Below are 17,043 nucleotides of genomic sequence, written 5' to 3' on the forward strand. Positions count from 1 at the left end.
GTCAATGCTGATAGTAGCCTTAAAAATAATAAGTAGTAAATAAAGTGTCTCGAGAAGTTAAATGCTCATTCAGAGTTTGTTTGATTGACGCAAGTTGTTAGTTAGCATGTTGTGCAAAACCTTGGCGTACCTCACACAACTTTAATTCCCAAAGCATCACTTATTTATCTCTGCAAGCAGGTTTTTTTGTTTTGGGGGCTTTTTGTAACACCAAAAGGGCTATAGTAACAAAAAAATATCCACCCATTATTCACCAAAATAATCAAATCTTTATGTTGGCAACTTCAAAATCTGTGTGGTTTGCGTGTCAATGGCACCTTGAAGATTCCTTCCAATTGTGCCTTGTTGAGCACTCGCCACGACACAAACTTTGACAACCAAGATCAGAGTTGTCCATTTTCACCAATCCGCTCTTTATTTTGGCCCCCGGCATTTCATAAAAATGACATTAATTACAAATGATTGACGCATCTAAAAACATTAGCTCTCCACCTACGTCAGCCAGCCCTCATTTGCTCATCAACACCCGTGCTCACCTGCGTTCTAGCGATCGGCAGAAGGACGAAGGACTTCACCCGATGCGTTTGGCGGCCCGGAGACGTAGGAAGTCAAGGTGAGGTCGGCGGCTAGCGCGGCTAGCGCTCCAACAAAGTCCTCCTGGTTGTGTTGCTGTAGTCCGCTGCTAATACACTGATCCCACCTACAACTGTCTTCTTTGCAGCCTTCATTGTTCATTAAAAAAATTGCAAAAGATGTCCAGAATACTGTGGAATTATGAAATGAAAACAGAGCTTTTTGTATAGGATTCTACGGGGTACCATAACTTCCGTTACTCAGACTTCGTCACGCGCATACGTCATCATACCGCGATGTTTCAGCCGGATATTTCCCGGGAAGTTTTAAATGTCACTTTATAAGTTAACCCGGCCGTATTGGCATGTGTTGCAATGTTAAGATTTCATCATTGATATATAAACTATCAGACTGCGTGGTCGGTAGTAGTGGCTTTCAGTAGGCCTTTAAATGTGATGAACATTTGCTAAATCTGAGAAAAATCAATCAAATCTGAGAAAGAGTGATTTTATGTTTTAACATTCAACACCCCTTATGGATCTAACACTTATTTGCTTTGTTACCTATAATATATGTCTATATTTTGTTCAAAGAGCTTTAACAAACTTAATTTTACACTCTATTGTTTCTTTGCAATTTGAGACCACCACCATCACAACCAACACATACAATCTTCAGGAGCATCACTCTAATCATAATTGGAAAAATTTACTTATACAAATCTTGACTTTTTTTTACTGAATTAACCACTTTAAATTACATGGTTACTCCAACAATAGGAATTGTTTTTGTTTATGTTGCACACGGAAGTCTTTGAGTGATGTACAGGATGCCAGTGCTGACAGCTACCGATGTATGTGTTTGTGTATTATGTACTGTGAATAATAAATGCTGCAATTACTTTACTTACAAATACTACATAGGCATGCAGTGTGCATGAATTCACATATTTCTATTTGTTTGTGTCTTTCATGATTTTGCTGCGCTCTGACTTCATGACTGTGTCACATACTGTATGAACATTATTTTGCTGTAAACAACGAGGTCACAAGCAGCAGCCGCTGACACGCTCACTTTGGATCGGTTCTAAAGAATATGTTTTAATTGTAAGCTAAATGGTGAAAAAGCACTGCGTGCTTTGGTGTACGAATACATTCCATTCATTGTCAAACGCGGAAGTGCAGAGTCGACGTGTTTGAGTGTCTAATTGTCTTAATGGAACATGTTTGGAGTTAACATTAAAAAAAAATGTATGGCTTAGGAATTATATTTAACATTTAGGTTTCGCTTTAACATTTAGGTTTCGATTTAACATTTAGTGCTCACATTTAGATTCAAGATTTATATTTAGCATTTAGGTTTATATTTAAAGGCCTACTGAAACCCACTACTACCGACCACACAGTCTGATAGTTTATATACCAATGATGAAATCTTAACATTGCAACACATGCCAATACGGCCGGGTTAACTTATAAAGTGCAATTTTAAATTTCCCGCTAAACTTCCGTTTGAAAACGTCTAGATATGATGACGTATGCGCGTGACGTAAACGGTTGATACGGAAATATTGGTACCCCATTGAATACAATACAAAAAAGCTCTGTTTTCATTTCCAAATTCCACAGTATTCTGGACATCTGTGTTGGTGAATCTTTTGCAATTTGTTTAATGAACAATGGAGACTGCAAAGAAGAAAGTTGTAGGTGGGATCGGTGTATTAGCGGCGGACTACAGCAACACAGCCAGGAAGACAGAGATGGATAGCAGACGCGCTAGCCGCCGAACTCACCTTAACTTCCTCTGTCTCGCCGACCGCATCTGTGATCGGGTGAAGTCCTTCGTCGCACCGTCGATCGCTGGAACGCAGGTGAGCACGGGTGTTGATGAGCAGATGAGGGCTGGCTGGCGTAGGTGGATAGCTAATGTTTTTATCATAGCTCTGTGAGGTCCGGTTGCTAAGTTAGCTTCAATGGTGTTGTTAGCAACAGCATTGTTAACCTTCGCCAGGCTGGAAAGCATTAACCGTGTATTTACATGTCCATGGTTTAATAGTATTGTTGATCTTCTGTCTATCCTTCCAGTCAGGGATTTATTTATTTTGTTTCTATATGCAGTTAAGCACGATGCTATCACGTTAGCTCCGTAGCTAAAGTGTTTTGTCGATGTATTGTCGTGGAGATAAAAGTCACTGTGAATGTCCATTTTGCGTTCTCGTCTCTCATTTTCAAGAGGATATAGTATCTGAGGTGGTTTAAAATACAAATCCGTGATCCACAATAGAAAAAGGAGAGAGTGTGGAATCCAATGAGCCAGCTTGTACCTAAGTTACGGTCAGAGCGAAAAAAGATACGTCTTGCACTGCATTCTAGTCCTTCACTCTAACGTTCCTCATCCACGAATCTTTCATCCTCTCTCAAATTAATGGGGTAATCGTCGCTTTCTCGGTCCGAATCGCTCTAGCTGCATTGAAAACAATAGGAAAGTGTGAGGAGCCTTTCAACTGACTACGTCACGCTACTTCCGGTAGGGGCAAGGCTTTTTTTTTTTGTCAGATACCAAAAGTTGCGATCTTTATCGTCGTTGTTCTCTACTAAATCCTTTGAGCAAAAATATGGCAATATCGCGAAATTATCAAGTATGACACATAGAATGGATCTGCTATCCCCGTTTAAATAAATAAAAATTAATTTCAGTAGGCCTTTAACACTTAGGTTTAGATTAAACATTTAAGTTTAGATTTAACATTTAGGTTTAGATTCAACCTCTAGGCTTAGATTTAACATTTAGGTTCAAATTTTACATTTAGGTTTGGATTCAACATTTAGGTTTAGATTTAAGATTTATATTTAACATTTAGGTTTGGATTTAACATTTAGTGCTCACATTTAGATTCAAGATTAATATTTAACATTTAGGTTTAGATTTAACATTTAGGTTTAGATTCAACCTCTAGGCTTAGATTTAACATTTAGGTTTAGATTCAACATATATATTTACATTTAACATTTAGGTTCAGATTTTACATTTAGGTTTGGATTCAACATTTAGATTAAAATGTAAGATTTAGGTTTATATTTAACATTTAGGTTTAGATTTAACATTTAGTTTTATATTTAACATATAGATTATATTAAAGATTTAGGTTTAGATTTAAAATGTAAATATAATATTTAGAGTCAAAATTTAATTTAAACTTAAAGGCCTACTGAAATGATTTTTTTTAATGTAAACGGGAATAGCAGATCCATTCTATGTGTCATACTTGATCATTTCGCGATATTGCCATATTTTTGCTGAAAGGATTTAGTAGAGAAAATCGACGATAAAGTTCGCAACTTTTGCTCGCTGATAAAAAAAAGCCTTGTCTGTACCGGAAGTAGCGTGACGTCACAGGAGCTAGGATTCCTCACAATTCCCTGTTGTTTACAATGGAGCGAGAGAGATTCGGACCGAGAAAGTGATGATTACCCCATTAATTTGAGCGAGGATGAAAGATTCGTAGATGAGGAACGTTACAGTGAAGGACTTGAGAGGCAGCGATGGACGTATCTTTTTTCGCTCTGACCGTAACTTAGGTACAAGCTGGCTCATTGGATTCCACACTCTCCTTTTTCTATTGTAGATCACAGATTTGTATTTTAAACCACCTTGGATACTATATCCTCTTGAAAATGAGAGTCGAGAACGCGAAATGGACATTCAGTGCCTTTTATCTCCACGACAATACATCGGCGAAATGCTTTAGCTACGAGCTAACGTGATAGCATCTTGCTTTAACTGCATATAGAAACAAAAGAAATAAACCCCTGACTGGAAGGATAGATAGAAAATCAACAATACTATTAAACCGTGGACATGTAACTACACGGTTAATGCTTTCCAGGCTGGCGAAGGTTAACAATGCTGTGCTAACGACGCCATTGAAGCTAACTTAGCAACCGGACTGCACAGAGCTATGCTAAAAACATTAGCTCTCCACTTATGTCAGCCAGCCCTCATTTGCTCATCAACACCCGTGCTCACCTGCGTTCTAGCGATCGGCAGAAGGACGAAGGACTTCACCCGATGCGTTTGGTGGCCCGGAGACGTAGGAAGTCAAGGTGAGGTCGGCGGCTAGCGCGGCTAGCGCGGCTAGCGCGGCTAGCGCGGCTAGCGCGGCTAGCGCGGCTAGCGCTCCAACAAAGTCCTCCTGGTTGTGTTGCTGTAGTCCGCTGCTAATACACTGATCCCACCTACAACTGTCTTCTTTGCAGCCTTCATTGTTCATTAAAAAAATTGCAAAAGATGTCCAGAATACTGTGGAATTATGAAATGAAAACAGAGCTTTTTGTATAGGATTCTACGGGGTACCATAACTTCCGTTACTCAGACTTCGTCACGCGCATACGTCATCATACCGCGATGTTTCAGCCGGATATTTCCCGGGAAGTTTTAAATGTCACTTTATAAGTTAACCCGGCCGTATTGGCATGTGTTGCAATGTTAAGATTTCATCATTGATATATAAACTATCAGACTGCGTGGTCGGTAGTAGTGGCTTTCAGTAGGCCTTTAAATGTGATGAACATTTGCTAAATCTGAGAAAAATCAATCAAATCTGAGAAATACATCTGCTAGAAAAGAGTGATTTTATGTTTTAACATTCAACACCCCTTATGGATTGAGTAGAATTAGGAAGTATGTTATAAAGTTGGACAAATACGATTCAAGGTTAATGTATCTGTTATTAACCCAATTGGTAAGAGCATTTTTGTTTCAGCAGCTTGTGATCATAAGTTTTACCAGCAGAGGCCGCTGTTGTTCAATAAAAGCTACATGAAAGAATTGAGATGACCATTGTAATAAAGAATATATCAGTGTAACTTAAACAACTTGTTTTAGTCTTATAAAGTAGTATAAAACTTTGTGATCATTAATATTTGGATCGAGTGATGTGTTTAGAACGGCGACCTGTGATTAAGCTTCATATCTGGTGAGGCATTGACTGATTTGGACTCAAATTTACAGTACTGCTTCAATTTATGACTTTTACAACCTCTCAAAAATTTTATGGAATCACCAGACTTGGAGGATGTTCATTCGGTTGTTTAATTTTGTAGAAAAAACAGAAAGTAGACATGACACAAATCTAAAGTAATTTAAAATGATAAGTTTGTAGCTTAAGAAACACAGAAATTAATAGTGGTATTCAGTAACAGTTTCATTTTTAGAACAAGCAGAGTGAAAAAAATTTTGAAATAAAAGATGTATGGAATCACGCTGTAAATTTTCATTTCCAAAGCTAACATCGGCATCACATTAAATCTGTATGTCAGTTTTTCAGTTAAAAAGGAGTGTCACACCTTGGAGAGCTGTTGCAACAGGTGGATTGACATGAATAATGGTTCTAACACAAGATATGTCAATTGAAACAAAGAAGGGGATTATCAAACTTCTTTAAGAAGGTAAATTAGCACGCAATGTTGCAAATTATGTTCATTGTTCAGTCAGCTGTGTGTAAAATATGAACCAAGAACAAATAACGTGGGAAGGTTGTAAAAGGCAAGCATACTAGACCAAGGAAAACATTGAAGCGTCAAGACAGAAAACTTAAAATGTCTTAAAAACAGAAAATGTACAGCAAAACAAACTAGACGAAGCAATTCCAGAAGGAATTGCATGTGACTGCTCCAATTCTGAAGTTGAACTGAAATGCTGGTAGAATGTAGTATGAATGTAAGAATAGACTGAATGTTGAAATGGTTCGAATGTTGAAGAGCTGACGCTGAACTGAAATGCTAATGTAATGTAGGATGAATGAAGAAATGGTTTGAATGTTGAACTCGTTTAAATGCTGATATGGTTTGAATGTTGAAAAGCTGACGCTAAACTGTAATATGAGTGGAATGTAAAAATGGTTTGAAAATTTTAATAGAATAAAGGTTTGAGAGGTGAAGAGCAGAAGCTGTAGTGAAATTTAATATGAATCTTGGTATAGTTAGGAGAGTTAGCAGCATACTTCAAGAAGTTACAAGGTAACATAATATACATATGTTAGCTGTAAATGTATCACATTGGTTAAAATGCTGGCATAAAAACTTAGCATGCTAACATGGGAACAGCTAGCATACTTATAACATTGCACCATGTATTGAAATCCATGATTTTTAGGTTTACAATGTACAAAAATGATTCCCGGGCGCGGCCATCGCCGCTGCCCACTGCACCCCTCAACTCCCAGGGGGTGATCAAGGGTGAAGGGTCAAATGCAGAGAATAATTTCACCACACCTAGTGTGTGTGTGACAATCATTGGTACTTTAACTTTAACAATATTAGCTAAAATGCTTGAAAAAAATATTAACTTGCTAATATTAACATGCTAAAATCAACATGCAGAATCCCACTTAATATACTTTGGGTAACAACAGTCAATATTTATTTATTTATTTCATTTGATTTTTTTCTTATAAAATAAAAGTGAGCTTTTGTTAAACCGAATATTGTGTTTTTTCCCCATATACAACATCAGGTGATGAGCTTACATATTTCTAAGATGGGGGGAAGTAACGAAATACATGTTTGTTAGGTTAAAAAATATGAAAGTAGGTAAATATAAAAGCTGATTGTTCTTTTCATTTTCTCCACTCTGGTGAGGGAGATACCATACATGGTTAGTGGCCACATGAGGCGGAGTAGTAACCCAAACTGGAGGCACCAGATTTTCAGCTTCCCAGGCAGCATATATCTGTCAATGTTCTTCAGAGCTTTGGTGACTTCTTGCCTTAGCTTGTCTGCTTGCTCAGTGTCCTTCAGATTTGAGTAATACCACCTTCCCAGGCTCTTATTTGGCTTCTCTGACACAGTTGGAATGGGTTCTTCACCAATGAAAAACCTTTGTTCTGTCAGTTTGCCTCTGATGATGGAGATGCTTCTTGGTTTTGAGGCCTTGAATTTAATTTTGGCCCCAGTGATGTTCTCATGAAGCTTCCCTAGTAGGCGCCTGGTGCAGGGTGCTGTAGTTGTTATGGTTGTCATGTCATCCATATAGGCCCTGAGAGGAGGTAGGCGGATTCCCAAACTCAGCCGTTCGCCACCCACTACCCACTTTGATGCCCGCATAATGACTTATATATATATATATATATATATATATATATATATATATATATATATATATATATATATATATATATATATATATATATATATATATATATATATATATATATATATATATATATATATATATATATATATTGACTTAGACTTAGACTTCCTTTCTATTGTCATTCAAATATGAACTTTACAGTACAGATAAGAACAACATTTCGTTGCATTAGCTCATGCTAGTGCAGGATAAAAAAGCAATAAGGTGCAGATATAAATAAATAAATAGGTTACTGTACAGATAAATATATTGCACTTTTTCATATGCATCCGCGTTTATGGATGTATGTTATATTGTCTTTTTATTCCAGCGAGGTAATCCATTTTGGGGGGAGTTGAGGGGATAATTATGATGTGTTCAAGAGTCTTACGGCCTGAGGGAAGAAGCTGTTACAGAACCTGGAGGTTCTGCTTCGGAGGCTGCGGAACCTCTTTCTAGAGTCCAGCAGTGAAAACAGTCCTTGGTGGGGGTGGGAGGAGTCTTTGCAGATTTTCTGAGCCCTGGTCAGGCAGCTGCTTTTTGCAATCTCCTGGATAGGAGGAAGATTAGTCCTGATTATCTTTTCCGCCGTCCTCATCACTCTCTGCAGAGTCTTCCAGTCTGAGGCACTGCAGGCTCTAGTCCAGACAGAGATGCTGTTGGTCAGTAGGCTCTTTATAGTGCCTCTGTAGAATGTGGTGAGAATGGGGGGAGGGAGCTGTGCTCTTTTCATCCGACGCAAAAAGTGCATGCGCTGCTGAGCTCTTTTTACAAGAGCTCCGGTGTGTAGGGATGATGTTCGAAACCGGTTCTCCCGGTTGTTCGATAAGAAAAGAACCGTTCGATAAGAAAAGAACTGATTCCATGGACTCGAATGCCTTTTTTTAATTTATTTTTTTGTCCTGTCCAGCTTCTCAGGCAAATCATATAGTTGATGTAGATGCCCATATCGGCTGTTCAGATTTACTTTACAAAAGAGAAGTTCTCTTGTTGCCTTATTTGTATTTGACTTTATTCATCCATCCATCCATTTTCTACCGCTTATTCCCTTCGGGGTCGCCGGGGGAACTGGAGCCTATCTCAGCTACAATCGGGCGGAAGGCGGGGTACACCTTGGACAAGTCGCCACCTCATCGCAGTGACTTTATTCAATGTATTTATATTATCATTTGATGCAGCCGGGCCGGAGCAGGAGGGGATAGAAAGAGAGAAAAAGGAAGACAGAGGGGGGAATTGTGGGGACAAGAGGGGGATTAGACAGAGAGACAAAAACAACAACAGCAAACACAACAACAACAACAACAACAATAGAGCAACATCAGCAAATACGATATGTACAAATATGATGGTAAAAGTGATAGCAAAGACGCAATTAGCGAAATAAATAATGATACAGAAATGACAATGAGCATTATTACACTACAAATGGAGCAATACAAATACCAATAGAAATAGCGCTATTGATAATGAACAATACCAATAATTTACCTCTATTCGCACTTTTTGGAGAGCTGTATTATTTTCAGTTTCGTGCCCAAGGGACTGATTTTTTTTAACACTATATTATTACTTATACACCTATAGTGATCACAGAGACAGGTGTTTTTTGTGATACTGTATATATTTGTTTTTCTGAAAAATCCCACTTAATATACTTTGGGTAACAACAGTCAATATTTATTTATTTATTTCATTTGATTTTTTTCTTATAAAATAAAAGTGAGCTTTTGTTAAACCGAATATTGTGTTTTTTCCCCATATACAACAACCTATCTGGATTCGATAAGAGAAAATCGATAAGGAATCAGTTCGATAAGAGGATTCGATAATGGGCTCGAACTCGATAATTTCTTATCAAACATCATCCCTAGTAGGGACCAGGTTATATTGTCAGTTATCTGCACCCCCAGGAACTTGATGCTGCTTACTATCTCCACCGCTGTGCCGTTGATGAAGAGTGGAGCGTGGCTGGACTGGTGCTTCCTGAAGTCAACAATGATCTCCTTGGTCTTGTGGACGTTCAGGACCAGGTTGTTGGTTTCACCTCTTCCCTGTCGTCCATGTCGTTGTTGTCACGGATGAGGCCCACTACTGTCGTGTCGTCCGCATACTTCACAATGTGGTTAGTAGTGGACCTGGCGCAGCAGTCATGGGTCATCAACGTGAACAGCAGCGGACTCAGGACGCAGCCCTGGGGGGAGCCGGTGCTCAGTGAGATGCATACTTGCCAACCCTCCTGTTTTTAGCGGGAGAATCCCGATATTCAGCGCCTCTCCCGACAACCTCCCGACAGAGATTTTCTCCCGACAAACTCCCGGTATTCAGCCGGAGCTGGAGGCCACTCCCCCCCCAAAAAAAGTCTGCCGCAGCTGCGATTGGACCTGACCAGCCTCCGGGTACAAGTACTGGAGTACCAATTGCTTGCCAGGGAAGATCTTCCCCAGGAAGCAAGGATTGACCGGTTTTGGGCCATGCTAGGGAGAGATGGAAGATTCCACACTCTCGTGCATTTGATGAAAGCACTTTTGTGCGTGCCACACAGCAATGCATCATCAGAGAGGGTGTTCAGCATGGTTAGAAAAATAGTGACAGAGAATAGAAAGAGGATGGACAATTCAACCCTTAACAAAGCATTGTACTTTCAAGTACAACAATGAGTAGATGAGTGTTGTGTGCGTGTATGTGTATATGTGTAAATAAATGAACACTAAAATTCAAGTATTTCTTTTATTTATATAATAAAATCAATATATATATATATATATATATATATATATATATATATATATATATATATATATATATATATATATATATATATATATATATATATATATATATATATATATATATATATGTAACGGTGTAGAAACAGACGTTCATTATGCTTGATTAAATTATGAATGAAGTGTTGCAACAGCGCCTCTTGCTGGCGAGAAGTGGTATGTACTTTACCTGCGGGAAGTGCTCAGAACTGTGACGCCTTCCAATTGATAATCCCGTGACCCAAGTGGACTCACAGTCTCACAATTTGCACTGTTTTGCAGGACACTGTAATAAAAGAAATTCATAATCCACCTGGTGCCGGTGATATGTTGAAGCGACAGCAGTGTGGAGCTGCATTTTGCCACATACAGTTGTGGACCGTCACATATATGTATATATATATATATATATATATATATATATATATATATATATATATATATATATATATATATATATATATATATATATATATATAGCTAGAATTCACTGAAAGTCAAGTATTTATATATATATATATATATATATATATATATATATATATATATATATATATATATATATATATATATATATATATATATATATATATATATATATATATGAAATACTTGAGTTGGTGAATTCTAGCTGTAAATATACTCTCCTCTTAACCACGCCCCTTACCCCCCCCACACACACACACACACACACACCTCCCGATATTGGAGGTCTCAAGGTTGACAAGTATGGGGAGATGGCACTGGAGGTGTTGTTGCCCACTCTCACAGATTGGGGTCTGTCTGTGAGGAAGTCAAGCAGCCAGTTGCATAGGGGGGTACTGAATCCAAGGGAGGCCAGTTGGCTCACCAAGTGCTGCGGGATGATGGTGTTGAATGCTGAGCTGAAGTCCAGAAACCACATCCGCACGTCTGTGTCCTTTCCTTCCAGATGTTCTAAGCTCAGGTGGAGTGCAGAGGAGATGGCGTCCTCTGTGGAGCGGTTAGGGCGATAAGCAAACTGGTATGGGTCGAATGTGGGGGGAAGTCTGGAGACAATATATTCCTTTACCAGCCTCTCGAAGCACTTCATTGTGATGGGGGTGAGTGCAACGGGGCGATAATCATTGAGGGAGGAGATTGTGGGTTTTTTAGGCACTGGGATGATTGTGGCCGTCTTAAAACATGATGGTACCACAGCCTGGGTCAGCGAGATGTTGAAGATGTCTGTGAGAACCCCAGCCAGCTGATCTGCACATCCCTTAAGCACCTTGCCCGGAATGTCATCAGGTCCCGGTGCTTTCCGGGGGTTCACTCTCCTCAGGGTTTCCCGGACATCCGCTGTATCCAGGTTGAGCGGCTGCTCATCAGGGCGCAAGGATGGATTTTCTCGCCGGAGTGGTGTTAAGTGCCTCAAACCTCGCAAAGTAGTTGAGTTGAGTTGAGTTTGAGTTTATTTCGAACATGCAAGCATACAACATGATACATCACAATTTCCAGTTTCTCTTTTCAACATGTTCGAAAAGGAGTAGGAAGAAGCAGAGCTTATTTAATCCTAGCCCTTTTCTTTACATAACAGTTGCAAAACTTTTTGTTCACTTCCTGTTCACAATTTTTTCACAATAAACTCCATAAGTAATCACAATAAAAATAAATAAATAAATAATAGTAATAATTTAATAATAATAATTGGTGAAGTAAGTCATATTTCATATGATGAGATAAGTAAGATTACTTTAAGAATGAATGAATGGATGGATGAAATAAATTCAGAATGTTTGTCATGGTTCTTCTTCTTTGTTCTTTGTAAACACTTTAAGTTTGAAGAGTTTCTTGAAGTGTATCATATTAGTACATTGTTTGATTGCTTTGCTTAATCCATTCCATAATTTAATTCCACATTCTGATATACTGAAGGTCTTAAGTGTTGTACATGCAAACAAATGTTTTAAATTACGTTTTTCTCTAAGATTATATTTCTCCTCTTTTTTTGAGAAGAATTGTTGTATATTCTTGGGTAGCAGGTTACAGTTTGCTTTGTGCATAATTTTAGCTGTTTGCAAATTCACAAATTCACATTTTTGATTCAATAAATAAAGGGTTTGTATGTTCTCTATATCCAACATTATGTATTATTCTAACTTATCTTTTTTGTAACACCGTTAATGAATGAAGTGTACTTTTGTAATTATTTCCCCATATTTCTACACAGTAGCTCAGATATGGTAACACTAGTGAGCAGTAGAGAATATGAAGGGATTTTTGGTCTAGAACATGTTTTGCTTTATTCATTATTGACGTGTTTCTTGCAACTTTATGTTGTATATTTTTTACGTGAGATTTCCAGTTCAATTTATCATCAATCATTATACCTAGAAATTTGGTTTCATTTACTCTTTCAATTTCTATTCCGTCTATTTGTATTTGTGTTTGACTTTCTCTTCTACTGTTACCAAATAGCATTATTTTAGTTTTACTAAGATTCAACAATAGTCTGTTTTTGTCAAACCATCTTTTTAGTTTGTTAATTTCTTCTGTTATTATTTGTATTATCTCCTGTGTTCTCTCCTGAACAAAACGCTGTTGTATCATCCGCAAATAATACTAACTTTAAATCTTTTGTAACTTTACAAATGTCATTTATATAGAGATTGAATAATTTAGGTCCTAGTATTGATCCCTGAGGTACACCACAGGATATATTTAGCGTCCTCCACACATGTGTTATGATTATCGGTGGCGGCTGCCTTGAACATATCCCAGTCTGTGGTTTCGATACGGTATATATATCATGTACAGTATATATATATATATATATATATATATATATATATATATATATATATATATATATATATATATATATATATATATATATATATATATATCACCCAAACAATTTTGTGGAATAGCCTTCATTTCTAAGAAGAATAGACTGTCAAGGTTCAGATGAAAGTTCTCTTTTTCTGGCCATTTTGAGCGTTTAATTGACCCCACAAATGTGATGCTCCAGAAACTCAATCTGCTCAAAGGAAGGTCAATTTTGTAGCTTCTGTAACGAGCTAAACTGTTTTCAGATGTGTGAACATGATTGCACAAGGGTTTTCTAATCATCAATTAGCCTTCTGAGCGAATGAGCAAACACATTGTACCATTAGAACACTGGAGTGATAGTTGCTGGAAATGGGCCTCTATACACCTATGTAGATATTGCACCAAAAACCAGACATTTGCAGCTAGAATAGTCATTTACCACATTAGCAATGTATAGAGTGTATTTCTTTAAAGTATATATATATATATATAGTGATACTACAACAGAAAATAGTAGTAAGAGAATAAATACAAAAATAAAAAAGGAACCACAGACAGCTGCATTCCCGAATGGCCTTAGAGAGAGATAACAACCAACAAGCACATAAAAGACTCATCACCTAGTTGTGTTTTAATCAGGGTTCATTTGCCATTTGAGATGACTAGTTCTGTGTCTCAATCAATCAATGAAGGTCAATCAATTGATTGACCATCATTTGGGAGTTTGTGTGTTTAGAGCCTGACTCCTAACCCTAGCAAAATTAAATTTCTAACACAAATCAGTTGACAAATATTAATATTATCATTATCTGTTGTTTTTACTAGTGTAGAATAGCCGAGACAGCCACATCCGACAGTTGCAAAGTAGAGACCTTCCAGAGTCGGCCATCACTCATCAGTCAGCCTGCGTGTCATTTGACATGCGTGGGTGACAACATTTATGTGCATGTTTGACGCCTTTAAATGCCGTCATGTACTGCGGAGATATAATAAATAATCAATATAATAAATAATTTTCTGTAAGATGAGCTGTGGTGGAAAGCAACAAGCTATTTCCCTTTAAGAATGACTGTCACGACTGGGTTCTTGGGTTTTGCTTCTCCGGAAGGCAAAGGAAAATTGGCCCGTGCGAGGCGTGAATTTAAATACATGTTTATTTAACAATAAAAAAGGAATAAAAAAAAGGCGCTCACAGTGGAGGTAGAAAACTTGGCTATACAAAACAAAAGACTTGCACGAGGGCGGAAATACAAAACTTGGGTAGAAACACAAAACTTGCACAAAGGCAGAAACTATGAACAATAAAACAAAAACACTAACTGTGGCATAAATGAACAAAACTTACTTGGCAAAGAACTGTGACATGACATGAAGTGGAGGGATCAAAAAGTGCAAGGACGCCAGACCAGGTGTCCCCGAATCCACCGGGGCAGGATCAGGTGGCGGCGACGCGTAGACCGCCGCTGTACCTGACGAGGTGGGCGACCCGGGAATGGCCATATCCATGGCCGACGGGGAGGTGGGCGCACTTGGCGTGGCGGCCGACCAGGTAGTGGCCACATCCGTGGCCGACGAGGAGGTCGGCGTACCTGGCGTGGCGGACGCCCATGGACTGGCCACATCCATGGCCGACGAGAAGGCAGGCGCTTCGTCGACGAGGCAGTCGCAGATGACGAAGCTTGGCGTGGTGCGTCGGGCAGCAAAGCTTGGCGTGGCGTGTCCTGGCAGCGTGGGTCTTGGTCTTGGCAGCGTGGGTCTTGGTGTTGGTTTTGGCAATCTTGGTCTTGGCAGTCTTGGTGTTGGTCTTGGTAGTCTTGGTGTTGGTCTTGGTAGTCTTGGTGTTGGTCTTGGCAGTCTTGGTCATGGCGTGGTGTGTCTTGGACTTGGCGTGGTGTGTCTTGGACTTGGCGTGAGGGGTCTTGGACTTGGCGTGAGGGGTCTTGGACTTGGCGTGAGGGGTCTTGGTCTTGGCTTGAGGGGTCTTGGACTTGGTCTTGGCTTGAGGGGTCTTGGACTTGGTCTTGGCTTGAGGGGTCTTGGACTTGGTCTTGGCTTGAGGGGTCTTGGACTTGGTCTTGGCATGGTGTGTCTTGGACTTGGTCACTTGGAGGGTCTTGGTCACTTGGAGGGTCTTGGTCTTGGCATGGCGGTTCTTGGTCTTGGCATGGAGCTGCGACTGGCGGCACTAGGCGTCGTGGAGCTGCGACTGGCGGCGCTAGGCGTCGTGGAGCTGCGACTGGCGGCGCTAGGCGTCGTGGAGGTGCGACTGGCGGCGCTAGGCGTCGTGGAGCTGCGACTGGCGGCGCTAGGCGTCGTGGAGCTGCGACTGGCGGCGCTTGGCGTCGTGGAGCTGCGACTGGCGGCGCTTGGCGTCGTGGAGCTGCGACTGGCGGCGCTTGGCGTCGTGAAGCTGCGACTGGCGGCGCTTGGCGTCGTGAAGCTGCGACTGGCGGCGCTTGGTGTGGAGCTGCGACTGGCGGTGCTTGGCGTCGTGAAGCTGCGACTGGTGGCGCTTGGCGTCGTGAAGCTGCGACTGGCGGCACTTGGCGTCATGAAGCTGCGACAGGTGCCTGGCGTGGAGCAGGTACTGGTGGCGCTTGGCGTGGTGGAGCTTGGCGTGGAGCTGGGCGTGGAGCAGGTGGAGGTGGCCTAGCTGGAGGCTGTGGCTTGGCAGGCCGAAAGACCGGTGGTGGTGACCGAACCGGAGGTTGCGGCTTAGCAGGCCGAAAGACTGGTGGTGGTGGTCGTGCTGGAGGCTGTGGCTTGGCGTGACGAAATACTGGTGGTGGTGGTGGTCGTGCTGTAGGCTGTGGCTTGGCGTGACGAAAAGCGACCCCACCTGAACAGTCCCCAGCCCTATCCCCCCCTCAAGGAGCGGATCCCAGACGCGCTCCCTGCGGTCTGGAACCGTCTTTTGGGGTGGGTGGAGGGAGGTCGGGGGGCGGGGGGGGGGCAGAATCTTCCCCTCCAAACTGTCCAAAATGTCCTTTTTTTTCTACATGTGATTGAGTGGGTGAAAAAAAAGAAACCTGTTGTGACATGGGCGTGGCTTGAGTCTTGGGGGCGGAGCATGAAATTTGGGTGGCTTGGCTTGACATGCTCTTATTTCTAAAAACATGTCTTGGTAATGTCTTATCATGTTTTTAGAGTCTTTGGTTGGAGGCGGATGATGAAAAGAAAAAGAGTTCAGAAAAAAAAAATCCTGGTCTGTGATGTCATTTTGGAGCTGTGGAGCTGGCAGCAACCTGCTTCCGCCCGGAGTGGGAGGAGCCTGCGGCAGCGCCGCATGCTGTCCGCTCGCCTTCCCTGATGTCCTTGGTCTGGAGCGGCGCTTCCGGGACTGCGGTGACGCAGCGCCGTCCTCGGACCAACTGGAGCTCAATGGCACCAGATTTCCATCTGGCCCCCACATCAGGTCTCTGCGCTTACCGGAGGAATAACGCAGCGTCTCTTCCTCCATCGCGCGGAGGACCTCCAACGTTGCGTCGTCAAAATTGTCCAATTTTTTTGTGGAGAAACTCTTCTGCTGGCGTCCTACTGTCACGACTGGGTTCTTGGGTTTTGCTTCTCCGGAAGGCAAAGGAAAATTGGCCCGTGCGAGGCGTGAATTTAAATACATGTTTATTTAACAATAAAAAAGGAATAAACAAAAGACGCTCACAGTGGAGGTAGAAAACTTGGCTATACAAAACAAAAGACTTGCACGAGGGCGGAAATACAAAACTTGGGTAGAAACACAAAACTTGCACAAAGGCAGAAACTATGAACAATAAAACAAAAA

This window comes from Entelurus aequoreus, linkage group LG13 (genome assembly GCF_033978785.1).
Source record: "Entelurus aequoreus isolate RoL-2023_Sb linkage group LG13, RoL_Eaeq_v1.1, whole genome shotgun sequence".
Classification (NCBI taxonomy): Eukaryota; Metazoa; Chordata; class Actinopteri; order Syngnathiformes; family Syngnathidae; genus Entelurus; species Entelurus aequoreus.